Here is a 20,543-nt window from a genome sequence, read left to right as displayed (position 1 = left end):
GGGAGTTACAAGCAGTCAGTTTGCTCTCAGGAGGGGGTGTAGCTCTGATGGCGGAGGGTGTGCACAGCGCGCTACACAGCTGCGGCCTGGAGACCTTGAGGGTGTCTGGCAGGAAAACCAGGCGAGGGCGGCCAAACGCACAACCGCCTCTAGAGCCCACCAACAGGCCCAGGGCGGGGCGCGGTAGGGGGCGGGACCTTTGTAGGGGCGGGGCCACAGGCCGCTCCTGACCAATGGACGCGCGCGGCTCTGGCCCCGCCCCGAGAGTCTGCTGCATAGTCATGAGGCGCAGGCCGGCGCTGCGTCAGCGGAAGCGGCGCGCAGCGGCTGTTTCCGACCTGATAAAGCGGCGTTGTCCCCGCGCGCTGGCCGCAGCCTCGCAGCGCTCGCACCCCGTCCGAGAAGCTGACTGACGGACCCGCCCGGCCGGCCGCCGCCGAGGGCGCAGCCGCCGCCCGGACGCCCCGCCGCCGCCCCGGTGCGCCCGGGGCCCCGCACCCCAGCCGCCAGCCAGCCCCGCCAGCCTCGCCAGCCCCGCCAGCCCCGCGGCCCCGGCCGGAGGAGACAGGTGAGCGGCCGCACCTGCCGCCCCGCCCCCCTCCGCGCGGTCCGGGCCTCGAACCGGCGGCCCGACCGACCCCGCGTCTCCCCCCACCCCCACCGGGCTGCTGCGATGCATCCCGCACCTGCCCTTGCTGGTCCGCATCCCGGGCCCTGCGGCCGCGGTGTGTGCACTCCTTGCACACCCGCCCGGGGCCATCCCCAGCACTCAACCTCCCGCCTCTGGTGTTGGGTGCGCATTCTCCCCTGCGCAGCCCGTGCTAACTTCTGGGAGTTCACCGGCTCTGGGCCCACCACCTTGAAATGCTCCTGGGTCACCGCTCTCTATCCTTGTCCCCAAACACGCATTGCTTGCAGCGCTGCTAGCTGGTGGCCTGACCCTTTGCGGGCACCTTTTTTTTTTTTTTTTCCCCCTCGAAGCCCACCTGGTCCCTGGAGAAGACGGGAGCATTCCGCTCCAGGTGCTGAGCCTCGGATTTGGCGAAGCCCTGTCCCTCTCCCCGAGACCAATCTTCCTCCAGGCCCTTGAGCTTAACCCATTCCTCCCCAAGGTGTGCTGTGCTAGATGGGCGCCCGGAGAGCACACTCCTGCAGAGGGCTTTTCCAGGGGAGGTATGTCCAAGTTGGGGAGCACAGCCTGCTGGTTAGTTATTCGTAAGAGTTCTACAAGGTGGGGCCAGCTATGGGTGGGAAGAGGTACTAGGTATCCCGGGGAAGTCAGGGTTTTGTGCATTCCCTGTGGGATACTAACAGAATATGGCTTCAACTTCTGCCTTAGTTTCTCCTTCTGGTCCCCTAGCTGACCACACACGGGGCTTGCAGCTTCTTGTTGTACTGAGTTGTTCAAAGAAAGATGAATGCCTGACAAACAGAATTTGGAGGATGAGTGATTGAAGCAATTGTTTCTAGTGGTTGTCTAGGCCCAGAAACTCCTAGGGTGGGCCTTAGTACACCTGGGTCGCCTCACTGCACGGTGAAGTGTTTTCCCAGCAAATTTCCTGCAGCTGGCTCCACTGTCTGCTGACAGGTAGGGTTCGGTGGAAATCTTTTCCTCTGTTATTTTTCCTTGTAGTAGGAAAGCATAAGTGAAAAGCTGGGTGGGCGCTTTACTGCCTAAGGGTGACAAATGGCCGGTCATTGAAACCCAGAGCCTCCACCAGCTTTAAAACAAATGTGAACAACACCTTCGTGCTGCTTCGATCCGAATCCTGCATTAGAAGAGCAAGTTGATTAAGGCTCTGCAGAGATTTCGCAGAAGCTGCTGAGAAGGGGGAGAGGCAGTGACCCTGGCCTGAAGCTGTGTGGGCTCCAGGTGGGATGAGATGCCAGCCTAATGAAGAAATCAAATGCTTTGGGGGAGAGATTGGGGAAGTAGGTCATCTGAAAATCCTACACTTGAGTGACATTCGGGCTGATTGTGGTCATTTTTGTGACGGCTGCAGAGAAGTAGTTCCTTTGAAAGATTTGAAATGCATGTTAGGTATATGTGGGGGTGATTTATTTGGAAAACATCCCTGCCTCAACCCGGTGACCGTGAAGGGAGGCGGCCCAGGGCCAGCGCCCCGTGCCTTGGAGGATTCACTGGCTTCCTTGCGGAGATGCTGTGTGCTGCAGCTTTGGCCCGTGTTGCATCATGAAAGCAGACCAGAGATTGGACTGGGTTATCTCCAAGGTAGCTTGCTTTTAACACCCTCCAACTTTGCTTATTGGAGAGAAGGGAGTCGGGGCTGGGGGAGCAGTAAACGGTTCTTGCCCTCCTTGTCAGATTGCCCTGTGGAGCTGCTGGGGAGGAGGGGGCTATGATGCTGCCACTCCTGGTCTCTTGTTTAGGGGATGCTGAATTGCTTTTATCTGTATTATCCAGAAGGCAGATGCGGGCATTGAGCAAGGGTGGTGGTGGGGTTTAGGTTGCCTTGGTTGCCCCCTGCCTTGTGCCCTCTCATTGTCCTGGGGACCCTGGTGCCCCAGGTTTGGACAGCCAGCCAGGGGTGGTTTCTGACAGATTTGTGGCCTGGCATAGAATAAGAGTGGCTGGTGATCATTGTAGGTGGCAGACAACCCCAAATTGCTAGTGCCCTCCTGGGGAACACCCCTGGCAGAACTGTGCCTGTAATTTGTGGAACCAGAATGTGCTAAAAGCTGTGTTCTTGTTAGGGGTGGGTGAAGATGCTACTCTTGCTTGCCTCCTGTGGTTCCCTGTTTTGTTGTTGTTGTTGTTGTTGTTGTTTTTAATCATAATGTAATTATGTCACCGAGGGTACATTTAGTGATATGCCATTAGGAGAGAGCCTTGACTGCAGGCCAGTAACACAAATGCTCAGTGGTGTCCAGTAAAGGTTCAGCAGTGGGGACAGTCTCATGTATGAAAAGCCATCCTGGGGGTGGAAGACCCCACTAACCAGAGTCTACAGAGGGCTCAGCTGAAGCACCTCCCCCACCAGCTCCTAGACAAGCGCTCCTTGTTTGCATTAGCGTAACTGCTCCACCAAAGTCAATGAACAAGGATCTTTTTAAATGGGAACTTTCAAAATGTGCCTCGAGTGTGTCTCGTCTCCCCCCCCCCCCTATCAATTTCTGAGCCCTGTGATACTCCCTTTCAGAGAAACTTGAGGCCTCTTCCATGCTAGGGGAAAAGACAGCGCTGTTCCCAGCCTGAGGAACCTGGTCAGGCTCAGGACAGGCACCTCCCTGCTTTTTATGTGAAGGCTGGAGTGTGCCTGCGGTTTGTTATTGGTCGTGTGTGTTTGGGATTTTGTTTTTTAAAGACTGGGTCTCACGTAGCTGAGACTAACCTTGGGCTCCTGATACTCCTACCTCCTGGGTGCCTCCTCCTGACAAGTGCTGGAATTACAGTCCTGTACCAAGGGGCTTGGCTCTGTGAAGTGTTTTTAATAATAAAACACTGTAGCATTAGGAAGACTGGTGCAGCGGGATTGAAAGTTCAAGTCCAGTCTGGAATATGAAGGGAGACCCCCTTTTCTTCAATATTTAAATTTTATTTTAAGCTATATGTGTGTGTGTCTTTGTATGGATATGTGCACGAGAGTGTAGGCTGCAGAGGCCAGAGGTGTTAGCCTCTCAGCCCCCTGGAGCTGGAGCCTCAGGTAATTGTGAACTGTCTCCTGTGGGTGCTGAGAATCAAACTTGGAAGAGCGGTGCATGCTCTTAACCACTGATCCATCTTTCTAGCCTGAGACCTATTTTAAAAAAGAAAAGATTGGATACCACAGACTCAGCAGACATAGCCTTTTTGTGTTTTGTTTTTCAAAAATTACTGTGAGCTTTCCTCGTGCCCCTTTTCAAAGAGGCCAGCCTGTGTCCTCCTTGGAGGGTGTGGGTGTTAGTGCCACAGAGTGTCTGACAGGCAGTGTGGATGGCCGAGTGTATCTGTCTCCAGTGATGCTGTTGCTGGGCTTTTGGGAGCTATGGGAAGGACACACAGCCTGAGGCCTGAGAGAGGACAGTCCCAAATTCCCTGTGGCTCAGCTACTGCTTAGGTGTGGCTGTTGTTTGTTTTTTCTTTAGATGTATTTATTTTATCATTTTGTGTGTATGAATGTCTTATTTTTGGTGTTTACTATTTATGTGTGAATGTATGTCCTATTTACATGTGAATGTATGTGCCTGGTGTCCAATGGGGTCAGAAGAGGATCCCCTGGGGCTGTAAGCCACCATGTGGGTGCTAGGAGCTGAATCCTGTGCAAGACGGAGGGCTCCAACCACTGAATTAGCTTTCTTGGAGGAGCCCATTTTTGTTGTTGCTTTTTTGAGACAGAGTCTCATAGCTCATTCTGGCCTCAAATTCAGTATGTAGCCAAGGATGACCTTGAACTTCTGATCCTCCTCCCTCTCCCAAAACTGTTGAGATTCCCAGCATGAACTGCCACTCCTGGCTTGAGTTTCCTTTAAAAGGAGCTAACCTTCTCATTGTCTTGTTCATCATTATTTGATGCTAGGCATGGCCTCCGAGTACAGGGGTCTGAGGGTGCCAGGCTGCTCACAAGCAGAACCCAGAACAGTCGTAGGCCCTGGGATCTGCTTTATGGTTTTGATCCTTTTTTTTTTTTTTTTTTTTTTTTTTTCGAGACAGGGTTTCTCTGTGTAGCCCTGGCTGTCCTGGAACTCACTCTGGAGACCAGGCTGGCCTCGAACTCAGAAATCCGCCTGCCTCTGCCTCCCAAGTGCTGGGATTAAAGGCGTGCGCCACCACGCCCGGCTGTTTTTGTTTTTTGTTTTTTATTTTATTTTTGGTTTTTCGAGACAGGGTTTCTCTGTGTAGTCCTGGCTGTCCTGGAACTCACTCTGGAGACCAGGCTGGCCTCGAACTCAGAAATCCACCTGCCTCTGCCTCCCGAGTACTGGGATTACAGACATGTGTCACCACTGCCCAGTTATAGTTTTGCTCCTTAAGCTTAGCTTCCTTTCCTCTTTCAAGCCCAGACCTGGGAGATACAGTTCAGATTGGGTTTCCCTGTCTTCAGCTGAACCTTCCCACATCTACAGAAGGGTTTTCCAGCTGGACAGTTTGATAGGCAGGGAAGGGCCCTGGCATGGGACCTGCTGTGCCAGGATCTTGCATGGCCAATGGATCCTACACAGCCAACCCCTGGTTTGAGTTCTTGAAGTTAGTGTCTCTTGAACTTGCAGCCACATTCCCCTTTCAGACAAGGGAAATCTGGAGTAAGAAAAGCCACATTTCAGACTAGAAGATAAAGAAAGACTGAGGTGTTGAGGTGGGCATGCATTTGGCTATGATGCAGTGGACACTGTACTTTGTGTACAAGTCTTACTGCATAATTTTATGCAGTCACTTAGATGTTGTAAGCCAAAGGATAATAAATAGCTCTCTGTTGCCAGCAACTTAGTCACCACTTGAGGGAAGTGCAGCCAATCAGCAGGGTGTGATTTTTGGTTTGGAGTAAGGAGGGAGTATTTTTCCATCAAATTTTTGGAGGCCCAGGATTGAATTTAGGGCCTCCTGTGTGGTACTCGCTGCCACCACTGCAGCTCCCCATCACTGTGTGGTGTGTGTGTGTGTGTGTGCAGAAACTAACCCTGGGTATCTTCCTCTATAGATCTCTACCTTATCTTTGAATCAAGAGTCTCCTGCTGAACCAGGGGGCTGGCCAGTGAGTTCCAGGCACCCTCTTGCCTCTGGCTCCTCATCCCAGTGGTGGAGTAAAAGATACCGCCTCCATGGCCAGCCCTCCGATGTTTTAGGGCTTTTTGTTTGTTTTGTTTTGGTTTGGTTTGGTTTTTTTGCGAAGCCCTGGCTGTCCTGGAACTCACTTTGTATACCAGGCTGGCCTTGAACTCAGAAATCTGCCTGCCTCTGCCTCCCAAGTGCTGGGATTAAAGCTGTGCACCACTGCTGCAGTTTTTGGTTTTGTTGTTGTTGTTGTTGTTTTAACAGTTTTTTAATGTCTGTGCAACTGTGCACAACTTGAGCGGTGGGTCTTTCCTGCTTTGCTGTGGCTTCATGTGGCAATTTCCTCTTTCTGCTGAGCTATGGCACTAGACCTCCACCTGTTTACTTACCTATTTATTTATTTTCTGGCTTCAAGACAGGGTTTCTCTGTGTGTTTCCCTGGCTCTCCTGAAGCTTGCTCTGTAGACCAGGCTGGCCTCAAACTCAAAGAGATCCACCTGCTTTTGACTCCAGAGTGCTGGGATTAAATGTGCTGCATTACCACCATCTATTTATTTATTTTTATTATTATTTTATTTTTAGGGCAGAGTTTGACATTTATAATGGAGGTAAAATCACTTGTATTGAATAAGAAGCTGAGGCAGATTTAAAACCAGCCTGAGCCACATAATAATTTCTAGACTAGTCTGGGGTAATGACTGATGCTGTCTCAAAATACTAGGGGGAAAAAATACCAAGGCAGACACGGTGGCACAAACCTGTAATCCTAACACTCAGGATGCTGAGGCAGGAGGATAGAAGGTGGACCCAGGAAGACTAGCTGAATACCAAAAAAGCTCTCTCATCTACAGTAATGGTCAAGTTTCACTAAAATAGATGCCTGCCCATGTTTTTGTACAAATGCTCTCATATAACTTTGAAAAGCTTTGGACATATTTAGAGATATGGACATATCTAAACCCTTTTGTGTAGACCAGGCTGGTATTGAACTCAGAGAAATCTGCCTGCCTCTGCTTCCCGAGTGCCTGGCTCCAATTTTGAATAGCTTTAAAAGATGTCATTTGTATTATTTGCATTTAAAAGTAAGACCCAATGCCAGACACCCTAGTGACACCATTCCCACCATCAATGCCCCTTAAAAGAACAAGAACAAATTGTTCTTAATAGTGTCAAAGTCACCCCCCCGCCCCCATACTAATGGCTGTGATTCATTTTCTGCCCGTGAAGTTTTATTCTAATATGTAACTTGTCTTTATACATACGGGAAAGACTTTTAATTGGTTACTTTTGTTCTTTTTTTTGGGGGGGGGGGGGTTCAAGACAGGGTTTCTCTGTGTAGCCCTGGCTGTCCTGGAACTCACTTTGTAGACCAGGCTGGCCTCGAACTCAGAAATCCACTTGCCTCTGCATCCCAAGTGCTGGGATTAAAGGGGTGCGCCACCACGCCCGGGTACTTTTGTTCTTTTATGTGACAGAAGTACATGGAAATTGAATTCAGAACATTTCTGTAATCTTTAGGCTGTGTCAACTCAGTCCAGAAAAGCAGTTTTGACTTTTGTAACTATTGTCTATGGACTTGGTCACAGAACTATAACTCATCATCAGGCTTAGTGAGACGTTACAGAATGCCTTGGAACACTATGGAATTGGGTCTCTGAACAGAGTGGCTGAGTAGGGGACCTGTAAGGTGTCTGTCTCAGCGAAAGGACTTACTGAACTGTCCCTGGGACCTCTGCTGCTGGAACATTCTGTGAGAACAGTCTTTTCTCTCCCCCCTCCCGTGTCTCTGTCTGTCTGTCTGTCTGTCTGTCTGTCTGTCTGTCTGTCTGTCTCTCTCTCTCTCTCTCTCTCTCTCTCTCTAAGACAGAGTCTTGTACCACATCAGGCTGGTTTGGAACTTGCAGCAATCCTTCTGTCTAGCTTCCCAAGTGCTGGTATTATAAGCATGAGCCATTACACTGTCTGACAGCCTTCTTTTTGTCTAGGTGTGGAAGAAGCATGAAGGTGACCTTGAGTTTAGATGTGGCCTGCCAGGGACTTCTCAGGCAGTTAATTTTAGGAGATACTTTGTGAGGACAGTACCTGGGGACCCTGAGAGTGTTCTTGCAGGGTACCCCATGCTTTTACATTGCTTCCTGCACATCTGAGGGACAAAGCCCTTGCTTGCTTCATTGCACTGTCACTGGCAATGGTCTGTCTTGCAGCTCAGTATTGTGTTGCATGCTTTCTGAGTGCTCAGTGTTAAATGGCAGAAAGATGGGGGGGGGGGTTTCAAAGGCATTTGTGGCTCAGTTAGGGGTTTGCATCTTTATTTGGGTTGGTTAAAATGTAAGCCTGTGGCATTACGCCTTGAGTTAAAATTTAATTTGCCAGAAAAAGGCATCGGCAGTAAGACCAAGGTGGTTGGGCCTGGGGCTCCTTGGGGACGCTTGCTTAGTAATCCAGTGTGTCCATTTGCTCTTTCTCCTGCTCTAGGCCTGAGGGCTCCTGCAGGTCTCAGGTGAGAGCCATTGGGTGGGTTAGGGAGGACGATGAAGAGAACCTGGACTGGGAGACTAGGGTGTTGGAACCTCTTCCTGAGAATCCAGGATGGGCTGCTGTGGAGTGCTTAACTATCCTCAGATCCTGCTAAGGCACGTTAATGCTGGTTTGTTGGGATGTTTAGCAATTCAACAACAAATTGTTGTCACCTCATGCTCAGAACAGAACATGCCACATGTCGTGGCTGGAGAGCAGCGAAAACCAGCCATATGGGATAGTGCTGTGTGCCCAGCAGTGGGCAAGAGATTTGACTGCTCTCGAGACCCACAGCATGGTCCAGCTTGGCTTTTCACCTGTCTGTGGTGTCACTGCTGGTGTGCACAGCACATGAGAGCTGGATGTGGAGACTCACATCTACCACCACTGGACGTTTGAGGTCAGCCTGGGCTACAGAGCAAGACTTAAAAAACAAAAAAAGAGTGCAGTCTAAGCAAGGACATGTCAGCATACAAAGGGGACCCTGTCCCCTTTGTTCCTGGGGTAGGAGAAGACAATTGAAATCAAAGAATGAGGCTGTCGGAGATGTCGAGTGACCCCAGAAGACGGAGCCTTGCTTGCTTATCTCCAGCACAGCAGCTGTTTTTCAGTTCCCTTGGTGTTTTGAGCATCAGGATGGAGGGTAGGTAGGGTCTCCTGATTTGGGGAATCTGTGTGCTGAAGGAAAGCAGGTACAGGAAAGGATAGAGGTCCTCTTGCCTTATTTCTCTAGAAATAACTGCACTCCCCTTGGCTTCCTTCCAGCATGCAAATCTCCTCCCAGTCAGGCAAGCAACTGGAATACTGAAGTGACTGTTAGTGGTTTTTCATATCGCTTATGTAAAACGGTTTGCATCAAAGCTTGGAATAGGGAAGCCCTCCCCGGCTGAGTGAGGCCCTGTAAACTTCTGTGCTGCACTTCCCTTTGCTGGATGGAGTCAGATCAAGGAATGGGCCAGCCTGTTCTGCCATTGCTCAGCACATTTGAAGGCAGTTCTGACTTGAGGAGAGCTTGAACAGGGAGGTCAGGTTATAGGTCAAACTGTATAACAGGGTATGTAGGGGAGTGGGGCGTGTGTGTGTGTGTGTGTGTGTGTGTGTTGGGGAGACCAACAGTTGTGTCCTAAGGCAAAGTACAGGGAATTGCAAAGCTACTGAGAACATTTCCACTCTTGTTGAATGAGTCATATATAGCTAATGTGATCTTAATTCTGAAGAAGGTGGGGAGGGGCCTGTACCTTTTACTGTTTAGTGGGAGCTTGGCAGAGCCCAGCTTTGTCCTGGGAGGAGTATAGGGAGTGGCCAGCCCTGGCTTTGTGTCCTTGGCCCAGAAACCATCACCGTTCACATAGCCTTCAGTCTCTGTGTGATAACCGTGGGCCCAAGGGGTAATTTGTTCTTGTGGAATAGACACTTGAAGAGTAGGAGTGACAGCAACTAACAAAGGGCATTGAACCCTCTGTTAGAACTCAGAATGTGAAGGTTAAGTGACTTGCCCAAAGTGCCATCACGGGTGGCCAAGCCTGGTGCATACCCAGGGTGTGTCAGGCTGCCTGGCTTATGTTCTCAAGTCAAGCACTACTTAACATGCTGTTTGTTTTCTGCCCAGGGAAATGTGAAAGTGCCGTCTTTGCTTGCATTCCAGCTCCAGGCCCTTCTGCTGTTGCTACCCATGCCAAAAGAATGCCCGCTGCTGGACGAGGCTCATCTTGGCTACTGGCTGCTCAGCTGCTGGTCTTATACTTATTTATTAGGAGTGTGGCAAGAAGGATCCTTGAGCTGGGGATGGGGCATTCACTGGCTCAGTCCTTGTGTTGTCTCACTTGGTTCCCTACAGCTGTGAGGATAAGCAGCTTCCCCAGTACTGCCCTGGGACCCAGTTCCTTCTTGTGTCATCATTCCTGTCAGGTCAGCTAGGCTGTGAGCCAGGCCAGATCTATTCAGCCCTGATGTGCTTCTGTGTGGCCAGACATCTGGCACAGTGAGCCCACAGGCACAGGAACCTGACCTGGGCCAGTTTTGGAAGATGTCCAGGTAGGTGGTCCCTGGTCTGACCTGAAGGTTGTTTTTGAAATTTGTTATTGCTGTTCTCAGACCTAGGAAGGTGAACAGCACATGAGATAGTGTCATCTCTGCTTATTGCCCAGCGCCTACAACTATCTACATGTTTCTAGTCTGAACTGGCCTTTTTTGTTTTGCTCCACATGTCTTGTTATGTAGACAATGCTGGTCTGGAACGTGTCCTCTTTCTGCCTCAGTCTCCTAAGCTCTGGGACTACTGTGATTCAGGCATGTGCCACTATGACCAAAAAAGTTTGGTGGGCCTTATATGCTAGGCACTCAATCACAGAGCCATATTCCTAGACCTGAGCTTCTAAAATATATATATATATATATATATATATATATATATATATATATATATATATATACACACACACACACACACACACACACACACACACACACATATACATATACACACACATATATGTTTTTGTTTATATACACACACACACACGTATATGTTTTTGTTTTGAACCTGGGCCTCATGTAGCTGAGGCTGACAGCTGAGGGTGGATTTTGAACTGATCTCCTGCCTGCCTCCACTTCCCAAGTGCTGAGATTATAGGCATATGGCCACCATCCCCAGCTTGTCTTTCCAGTTCTGAGTGTCATTTTCACCTAATACTCTGCGTGTGTGAAAGATACTGGAGTGAGGCGATGCTTAAAACCAACCAAGTGCAGAATGAAATCAGAACAGGGTTTGAAGGAGTAGATTGCCTGTGGCAGTGTCAGCAGGAATGGAGAAAGATGTGGGGCAGAAAGAAGCTCTGCCCGAAGCTCTCCAGGGTGGGAGCAGCTGTGGGTTCAGACGGGTGGCATTGTCACCCCTGTTATCAGCCCGCACTGACAGTTTGTGCCATCTCTGGCAAGGGGCGCTGTGTCCTGATAAGCCTGCTAGGAGTGATGGTTGTTTGTGGTGTCAGGCCCAGATAGGGTTTTTATGTGGGTCTGTGGGAGACTGGAAGCCAACAGTACAAAGCATGGCTTCCACCTCTAGAATGGCACAGGAAAAGAGTTGAGAACAGGGAATGTAGGCTTAGTTCCCCATGCTTTGCTCAGATCCTGGTCCACCCAGTGAATGGTTGATGCCCACCCAGTTCTGCTTTGCTTTGGAGTCTTCGGTCATCCATCCTGCAGAGCATTGCCTGGGAGTAGGCAGGGGTTCCTGTTCCCACCTGTGGGCCCTTTGCTGGTGCATTGGATCTTAGTGGCTCCAGGGAAGGCAGTTGTGATGCTTATACTTTGTACACCACCACCAGGTAGATTAGAGAGTCCTGGTCCCAGGCCACCTCTGGGAACTGAGTGTGTTTCTAGAATGATGTACTGAATTTAGTGGGACACCAGGATCTTAGCAATATTATAGGCTGGAACCTTCAGAACAGCAGTTTACTTCCCATGGACTTGGAGGTTGGAGGCCCAAGAAAGAGCAAGGGTGCTCTCAAACTGTCTGCTGAGGGAAGGGACATTTGGTGCTTCGAAGAGATGCTTTAGGCTATAGCCTTGTGCTGGAAATGGACAAGACCTTAACCTAACCTTTTCATGAACATGAGGAACTCAGGTCTCTGTCATCGCATCACCTCACTCTCTACCTCCTTGGAGTAGGGTCCCTGCATGTGACTGGAGGGTATGAGCTAGCCAGCCGTAGCACTCTGTTTTGGTTAGTTGTGGGTGATCTTAATCACCATAGAACCTGCTTGGCACAGCCTGTAGATCGTTAGCATGCCTTGAAATTGCCCTTGTCCTGCTGTGGAGTCCAGTTTCTGCAGACCCAGTGTGCACTGACTGCCCGAAGTGCTCTGCATATGCTTTGACTCACCCTGTTACATGGCCTGCCATAGCCCTTACCTGGGCATCTTGCTCCTGACTGTCTCTTCTGTCAGTGTGCTAAGCACAGTATGAGATGAGGGGGGACAGAACCTTGGTCTTGTGGAGATCTCACAGAAGAGCTCAGGGTGCTGGAGCCCCGGGGTGCTGTGTTCATGTGTTCTGGGGGCCAAGCCACCATTTGACTGCATTTGACTGAGCAGCAGTTGCTGTTTTAGAAGGTGGAGTTGGCAGGATCTCTACTTGCTCCCAGTCGTCCCTATAGGTGGTGGGAAAGATAGGGCCTGGCCCTCAGCTTTCTGGGGCAGACATGGTTTGGTTGATGGCCTTGTCAGAGTCCTGCTGAAGGGGCATATATCTCCCTGCCTCATAATCAGGAGACCAGACTGGATCCCAGTTTGGGGTCCTTGACTTTGGAAAGCTATCTTCTGTGACATTTAGCACTGAGAGTTTGTTTCTGTCATTCTGTCCACCTATGGGTTTCATCTTAGAAACATCTCAGAGGAAACAGTGCTACTAGACATCTCAGGAGACTGTGAGGTGGCTTGGCTGAACTTTTTTGGATACCTGTGGGTGCCATTGACACAGCTCCGTTGTGTCTTGGGCTCTGCTACATGCTAGCAGGTGGAAGGATTACGGACGGGATGTCTCTGTGTAACCAACTAAGTGCTTGAAGTTTTGTGACACCATTTCAGTGTAAAGGAATTGCACCTATATACATCTCAAACAAAAGTCTTCTCCATCTTCTGGTGGAGCAGGTTCTTCCTTGGTCAGTTAGGAGATAATGGTGGCCTGGATATTCTGGCCTGGGCCTGGAGGTCTGTAGCAGTAGGACTGTGAGTCTGGACACTCGTCAGCTCAGGGAGCTCACCCCTGGAAGCAGGGTTGGGGAAGGCCAGGTGCTCCCAGCCTCTCAGAGGTAAGTGCCCACTCCACCCTAACCCTACAGTACTGCTTGCCTCTGCGGTCCTCTGCACCTGGCCTTTGTACCTTGTGCCCATGTTCTTTTTGCCCTCTCCTTACTGTCCATTACCTCTTTTGCCAAAGTAGGATCAATAAGTTTTGCTTCCCCTTTGGTGGTGGTGTTGCCCCCCCCCCCCCAGCTCTATAAGCCCAGTCTTGTCTAGATTTTTAGCCCAAGGTAGACCTCAAATTCCTATGCTCAAGAATAACTTTTTTCTTTATCAGTGTTACTGGGTTTGATACACAGCCTCATGCATGCTAGATAAGCTCAGTAATACTAAGCTCTACCCCCAGAACCTGACCTTAAATTCTGCCTTTGTGTCCTGTGTACTGGGATTATAGCTGTGAGCCTCTTGCACAGTTTTGTTTGCTTATTTTTTCACACTAATGGCTCCATGGAGATCTGGTATATGCATAAGCATATGAGGTCATGTGTGTACAAGGGGACTGCTTCTGTGGGAAGACAGATCCTGGTGTTGTCAGAGTGTGGGACTCTTGTGAGTAGAGGGAGAGAAAGAGAGTTAATGGTAGGACTCTGAGAACGAGTTGGGGTGAGCGAGCAACCCGCAGGGAGCTTCCACCTCTAGGTCTTGGAGCATAGGGATGAAAGAACAGAGGTGGGCGGGCAAGGATTGGGCCTTCAACAGAGGGGTGTACCTAACTAACTAATGGTGACCCTGCCTGATCTGAAAGACTCCCTTGGAGTTATTTGGCATGGGCCTTGTGTGGCGAGAGCTCCTGTTTGTGTTCATGGGTGCTTAGGGTCTAGGGGAAAAGCAGGAGGAGAGGGATCTGGCTTGGCCAGTGTACCTTGAAAAGGCAGGACTCAGAGGGATGTGGTGGGTCTGGCTGCAGCTGTGACCTCCCTGGGGACATGTTCTGTGACTGTGTAGTGAGAGCCATCCCAGGAATATACTGTGAACATTGGCCTTGTTTTCTGCCAGCTGTTTGCTGGGGTGGCCTTATAGACATCCCCCTCCCCGTCTGTCTGTCTGTCTGTCCCCCACCCCCCAGCACACTTAGCAGGCAGGTGCAAGCATGATGGAGTAGGCTTAGTTTCTGGAACCTTCGAGAAGGGGCTATGCTGGGCAGCTTGCTTAAGCTGAAGGGGGAGGTGACAGCACAGTTTATCTGGGTATGGGAATGTGTTGGTTATGAAATGTGAAACCAGGATTTTGCTGAGTGTATTGCTAGCTCTGCCTTTCCTCCAGAGGGCCGGCCCTGGGTTTCTTCTCAAAACAGGGAGCTAAGACCATGCGCAGAAGATTCAAAACAAGCAGCCTCACCACTTCTCATCAAGTACAGCCTTGCCTGCTGCAGACACTAGCACCTCTGTGCTCCCTTTACTTGGCTGACTGGACAGTGACAGTTTTACTTAGATTTGTTTATACTTCTGTCTGTCCCTCGGGACTGCGTCTAGAAAACACATTTGACCCATGTTCTCATATACCGCTAAGTGTCTGCTGAGCTCTGGAAGGCTCTCAGCCTGGTGACCTGGCTAGCTTCTTAGAGTTTCCTAAACTTAAAAGCCATCTTTTTCTCTCCAGGAGGAGGGCAGGGCAGGCCTTGATGTGTTGCCCTCTCCACCCCACCCCCTTTTCTTCTTCTTCCTCCTCCTTTTTTGGTTGTTGTTGAAACAGGATCTCACTACATAGCTCTGGCTATGTTGGGGCTCATTGTTTAGATTATGCTGGCCTCAAACTATAGCAGATATCTGCCTGACCCACCTGCCTCTGCCTCCTTAGTGCGGAATTAAAAGTGTGTGTCACCATGCTGGGCTTTGTTATCCTTTTCCTTAGCTGTTCTTACATTTGTAGATTTAAGTATTTTCCTACCTTAGCCTGGTGAGAGGCTGGGGCCACAGGCATGTGCCACTGCCCCTGGCTTCTCTGTCCTTCTTTTTGGGTTTTATTTTTTTAAGTACTGGAAATGGAACCCAAGGTCTCATACATAATCAGCTAAGAGCTCCGCCTTTGAGTTGCATCCCCAGCCCCACCCCCTTCTCTCTCTCTCTCTCTCTCTCTCTCTCTCTCTCTCTCTCTCTCTCTCTCTCTCTCTCTCTCTCTCTCTCTCTCTCTCTCTCTCTCTCTCTCTCTGGTACCAACATAAATTGCTCAACTAAATCATAAAGGCAACAACAGAGTGAGGGTAGATTTTAAAAAGATGATAGCATAACCATACCTCAGCAGCAAGTCCTTTAACCAGTTTGAGGCCACTTGCTGTCCTCAGCACCCTCATGAGTGTTCTTTGGAATCTGGTGAGAGCTATGCCCCTTTCACACAGCAAAAATTAACACAGTTTGGTGTACATTTTAGTGGATGGTCATGTACCCACCATAGGAGGCCCCAGCTTGCCCTGTCTCTAGATAAGGTAGTCAGTCATCTCTCCAGTCCTGAAAGTGGAATTTTCAACTCTGGGCAGAGAAGCTGGGAGAATGAATGGTCAGAAACTGAAGCTTGTAGAATCCTGTGGGACCTTTTTGCCAGCATCACAGCCCTGGATAGGAGTCCTGGTCAGACCTCATCTGCCTACCACACAGCCAGATGTGCAGCACTAGGCTGCCTTTGGAGGCTCACATGAGAACCCAAACCCCTTAGAGCAAATGACACGGTGTTTGGGTATACACCTTGTGGAACTGTGTGCTTCAGGTCATCTTTAACCCCAGCACAGTATAAATGTTGCATAAACAGCTGCTATAGTGTAGTGTTAGGGCATGAAAAAAAATTCAGCTGACATGAAATTTTGTGACTGTTTTCTGCCTGTAGTTGGTTGGGTCAGTAGATGTAGAAGGCAGGCATATGGACAGCAAAGCTATGGACTGTGTGGATGCATGTGTCTATATGACAAATGTAGTCCTTTGTACATGGTCTGATTCAATCTTACTGTAGAAGGTAGCTTATGTAGTGGATTCATGTAGTCTGTTCTGTCAGATAAACTGCATGTGCCATGTGTTCTATACTGAGTAGGCATGTTGTATTAGGTGATGTGGCCCTGTCATACACTTTCGCTTTCTCTTGGGGACGCCTGGTTGTTGGGGCCCCAGTTTGTCAGTAGTTGATGTTTTGTTTCAGTAAGAACTGGAAGGTACTGACTGCAGAGGACCAGCCTAGGGTCTGAGCCTTGAGTATTGGCCTGCTGATCAGAGATGGTATTTAGCTGACCATCAGGGTGGCAGGGATGAGATGCCTCTGACGGGGCTGGAGGACTGGAGGAGCTGGCTGCAGCATTGCTCACTAGCTTCTCCTGAGACTCCTCTGCAGACGCCACAGGCAGGGACCTCCAGAGTCTTTCCAAGTGGCCACTTAGTTCCTCTTGTGATAGGAAGCCTGCACCTATTCAGCATGGCTTCTGCAGATGTAGCATCTGGCTTCCTGTCAGGCAGGCCCAGGAGAAGGCTAGCCACAAAGGTTACTTCTGCCGTCCCTCTGTCCTTGACAGGCCCTTGTTTCCTTGAAGAACCAAGCTGTAATATCACTTCTTACTACTGGCTTATGGGCTTTGATCAGTCTACAGTTTCCTTTTTTATTTGTTTGGGTTTTTTTGTTTTTGTTTTTGTTTTTTTTTTTCGAGGCAGGGTTTCTCTGTGTAGCCCTAGCTATCCTGGAACTCACTTTGTAGACCAGGCTGGCCTCGAACTCAGAAATCTGCCTGCCTCTGCCTCCAGAGTGCTGGGATTAAAGGCGTGAGCCACCACGCCCGGCTAGTTTCCTTTTTTATAAGGTAGTCTCTTGCTATATAGCCTAGGCTGGTCTTGAACTCACAATCCTGCCCCAGCCTTCTGAGAGCTGAGATTATCAATGTGTGTTAAAATGATTGGCTGTCATTTCTTCAGTGACAGAATAGAAGTCTAAGACTTGACCACCTGGCTGTCTTTGATTCTTTCCCTATACAGAAGTGGGTGGGGCTTGTCCTTCCTCATCTCCTCCAACCATCACTGTTCTGGTCTCTGTGCCCAAGGCTCCCTAGAGCCATTTTCTTGGGGTTATCTGTGTCTTTAGGCCACAGTTTGCTAGGTTTGTACCCCATGCCTTTGGACCACACTCCCACACTTTTCCATTTTTCCTCCTGGGATGATAGGGCATTCCTGAACTTCTCCCAGCATTGTCAAGGCCTAACACCTATGGGTTACCAGTCAGATCTCACTGCATCTTACACATCACTTAGCATCCTATGTGTCAGATCCAGTTCCCTATTGGCTTTACATGGAAGAGGATTCCCCTAGAACAATGCACACCCACTCCCATCCCCAGCAGTGGTAGTATGATAGGTGCCCTAGGGGCAGAACAACTGCCCAGCCCAGCTCCTGCTATGTGCCCCAAACAACAGGTAGAGGCATGAGGCTGGGTATCAGCTTCGGACCCAAAGCAGCATGTGCATTGACTCTGTAGGAATGATAGCTGTGAATGGACCTGATGAGTGGGTGGGATGGAGGAGGGCTCCCCTCATAGCTCAGTTGCCTCCCCTAAAAGCTAACCTCTCAGGAGAAGCTGCTGCCGCCAGCACTAGTTCATTTTGCATTGACAGGGCCGTGCCAGTTTGTCTTTGGATTTTAGTTCAGAGTACTGTATCTTCCTATTCCCAGAGGCTTCCATGTGGACTAGTTTATCTTTTTATTTTTTGTTTTCCTCCATGTCTTGGGAGGTTTGTGCCAGTCTGAAGAGCTTTCTCTGCTTTGAGTTTGTACCCATTCCCTTCTGGTTGGAGAGTACTTTGATAGAACCCTTAGTCTCTGTGTTTAGAAGAATGGCACCTATATGGTGCAGGTGACTGCCCAGCTGTGTCGGTCACCTTCCCTGAGTCAGGTGCTCCATCTGTCTAGCTCCCCATGAATGCTTGGGTGTGTTTGGATGTCTTCCCACACTGTGGGACTGTCTGCCTTCCGGGCGTACAAAGGTGCTTGCTGCCCGAGCTTCCTGGCACTGGTGAACCTGGAGAGGAAGAGCCTGGCTTTTTCCCTGCTGGCCCTTTCTTTCCTTCACACATCCCCTCTCCCTGAGTCACTCCAGCTAACAACAAGGGGAGGAGGGGAGGACCACTCTGGCTTTGCTCCTGGAGAACGCAGCTGGTCAGGCCTCATCAGCCATGCCCTCTTTCCTCTTCGGATGCTTGAGGGCTTGAAGTTCTTCTCCCAAAGGCCCTAGACTGGGTGTGATGCACACCAGGCACCAATCCGTTATGAACACCTCAGCCTGCCCTGCCTTCCTCTAGGGAAGTTGGGGTCTCTGGGGATGCTACAGACAGGACAGCACTCGGAGGAAGGGAGGGGGAAGGGTTCTGACACCTTTCTGCTCTTGCCTTCCTGCTTCAGTTTCTTCTCTGTAAAATGAGACTAATGTTAGAGTTCCCCACACGGGGTTGCTGGGAGGTTAGTGAGCTAGTATAGAGGGAGTTTTTAGAAAAGCAGTTGGCTCATGGGAAGCACCTTGTGAGTTTCAGCGCAGCTTGCTACACACCCACAGGAAACAGTTGAGTAGGCAGTGTCTGCGGGGAAATGAAAATGAGCCCAAACACACGGGCTCTGCAGGTCCCGCGAGGACAGGTATGAGGCCCAAAGATGGAAGGGCTTTGATTTTGTGGAGTTGATGATCTGTGGTGGGGCATAGCTGGATGTTCTGACCTGTGGGGATCCTAGACACCTGCCACAGGAGAAGGGACAGGCTAGGCTCCTTTGGGCTGGAGCAGGGCTTGACAGCTGGCTGGGAGGTAGAGTGAGTACTGTTTGTCTGTTACTCGTATTAGGGCACTGGGTCCCTCCAGTATGGAGCTAGGTCCAGGTTTCAAAATGCTGAGAGGTGGCTGCCAGAGGCTGGGTCAGCTTGCCTGGGAAGTGAAACTGGAGGTGGAAGAGGTATTGGAAGGTGGTCGAGTACCAAGGGCTTGAAGGAAGATCTACATGTGAGTGAAGAGCCTCATTGCTGGAATTAGGGAGCCCAGCGTACATTAATTTTTAAAGCCTTTATAGACTCTTTTAAAGAAAACAATGTGTGTGTGTATAGGCATATGGAGGTCAGGGACAGTTAAAGGGAGTTGGTTTTCTTCTTTTCTCACATGGATCTGGGGATCAAACGCAGGTTCTGAGGCGTGGCGGTAGGTGTCTACTCACTGAGCCATCTCTCTGGTCCCTTCCTTTTTTACTGTGAGACAGACTTGTGGTCTAACCCAGGATGTCCTACAACTGACTTTTCCATAGCCCAGGCCGACTTTGATTTCAGTGCAGTCCTGTTTCAGCCTCCCAAGTGTCAGGGTTACAGCACTGGCCAGGACACTCGGCTGCTTTTCCCATTTATTTATTTTTAGGTTTATTAGCTACCTGAAGGGATATATTGCTTATAATCACCCAGATAATTTGTTTCTTTGTTGTAGCTGATAACACTGACACCTCAGCTAACTGGGTCAGGAGCCTAGTGCCCAGCTCTGGAAGCTCCCTTCCTCTAGGAGTCCTAAAGGGTTAATGCCAGCTGACCTGGGGAGGGTGGGGACGGGTAGTGAGATCTGATCTGCCTTGGTTGGTGAACTCACCTGGCAGCAGGGTTGGGGCTGTGAGTCAGCACTCCCTGGGAAGATTGCTGAGGTGCGACATGTCTTCTCCCTAAATTAGGCTTTTGAGGAAAAAGTGTGGTGTACTGAGCGTTAACAGTGCGGGTCCTTCTCCTGGGCCTTGCCTTAGTGGATTTCTGGCAAGATGTCCTGCTGTCTGAGGAGATTGTATGACCTGCCGGAGGCCATGCTACTCTTGGGATCCTGTTCTGCTCAAGCCGTTGCTAAGTTTCTCAATAGTCAGGGATGGAATCTGACTTGAGCAGGGCAAACCATGGAGACATTGGGATGTTTCCAGTTGACACTGCACTGATAATTCATTTGGTGGCTTCCACCTGAGGTGCAGTGGGTTTGCAGAGAATGGTAGAGGTTCATATTGGGGAGGGCCATAGCAGGTGACCCTAACTCTTCCCTTCCCCATGGGCTCTGGCCTTTTTGCAGGGATCAGGAGCTAATACAGGTCCAGACTGTTTCTGTGGCTTTTGAAAGGGTTAATTGGCTAGTACTTTTATCTTCTGGATTGAAAACAGTTTGAATAAGTTGGGTATGATAGCACACACCTGTATTCCTAGGGCAGCTAAGACCAAAGGATCCTGAATTCTGGGTCAGCCCAGTTCATTTAGCAAAACTCTCTCAAAAAAGAGAGTAGTTTCAATAGAAGATATGTTTAAAGAGAGGGGTGTGAATTGTTTATCTTTTTTAATATTTTATTTTTTATGTGTATGAGTATTTCCTGTGTGTACACCAGTGTACCACATGTATGTCTGGTGCCCAAGGAGATGGTGAGCCTCTAACATGGATGCTGGGATTCCTGCTGGAGGCCATGCTGCAAGAACCTGGGTCCTCTGCAAGAACAACAAGTGCTCTTAACCACTGAGCCCGCTCTCTAGCCCCTAGTTTAATTTCTTTTCTTTTCTTTTCTTTT

General features: G+C 49.8%; 1 protein-coding gene across 1 annotated transcript in view; it reads left to right on the top strand.

Moving 5' to 3' along the window:
• Positions 1-522: 522 nt before the first annotated feature.
• The window catches only part of Slc45a4 (solute carrier family 45 member 4), a 68,462-nt gene continuing 48,441 nt past the window's right edge, over positions 523-20,543 (top strand). Inside the window, exon 1 of the mRNA XM_029548011.1 lies at positions 523-568. The gene's annotated coding sequence lies outside the window, so the exon portion shown is untranslated. The remainder of the gene's footprint in view (positions 569-20,543) is intronic.

The sequence above is a fragment of the Mus pahari genome, chromosome 17, assembly GCF_900095145.1.
Source record: "Mus pahari chromosome 17, PAHARI_EIJ_v1.1, whole genome shotgun sequence".
NCBI classification, from domain to species: domain Eukaryota; kingdom Metazoa; phylum Chordata; class Mammalia; order Rodentia; family Muridae; genus Mus; species Mus pahari.
The sequence above is the reverse complement of the archived record's forward strand: the minus strand, read 5'-3'. Positions and strand labels throughout refer to the sequence as shown.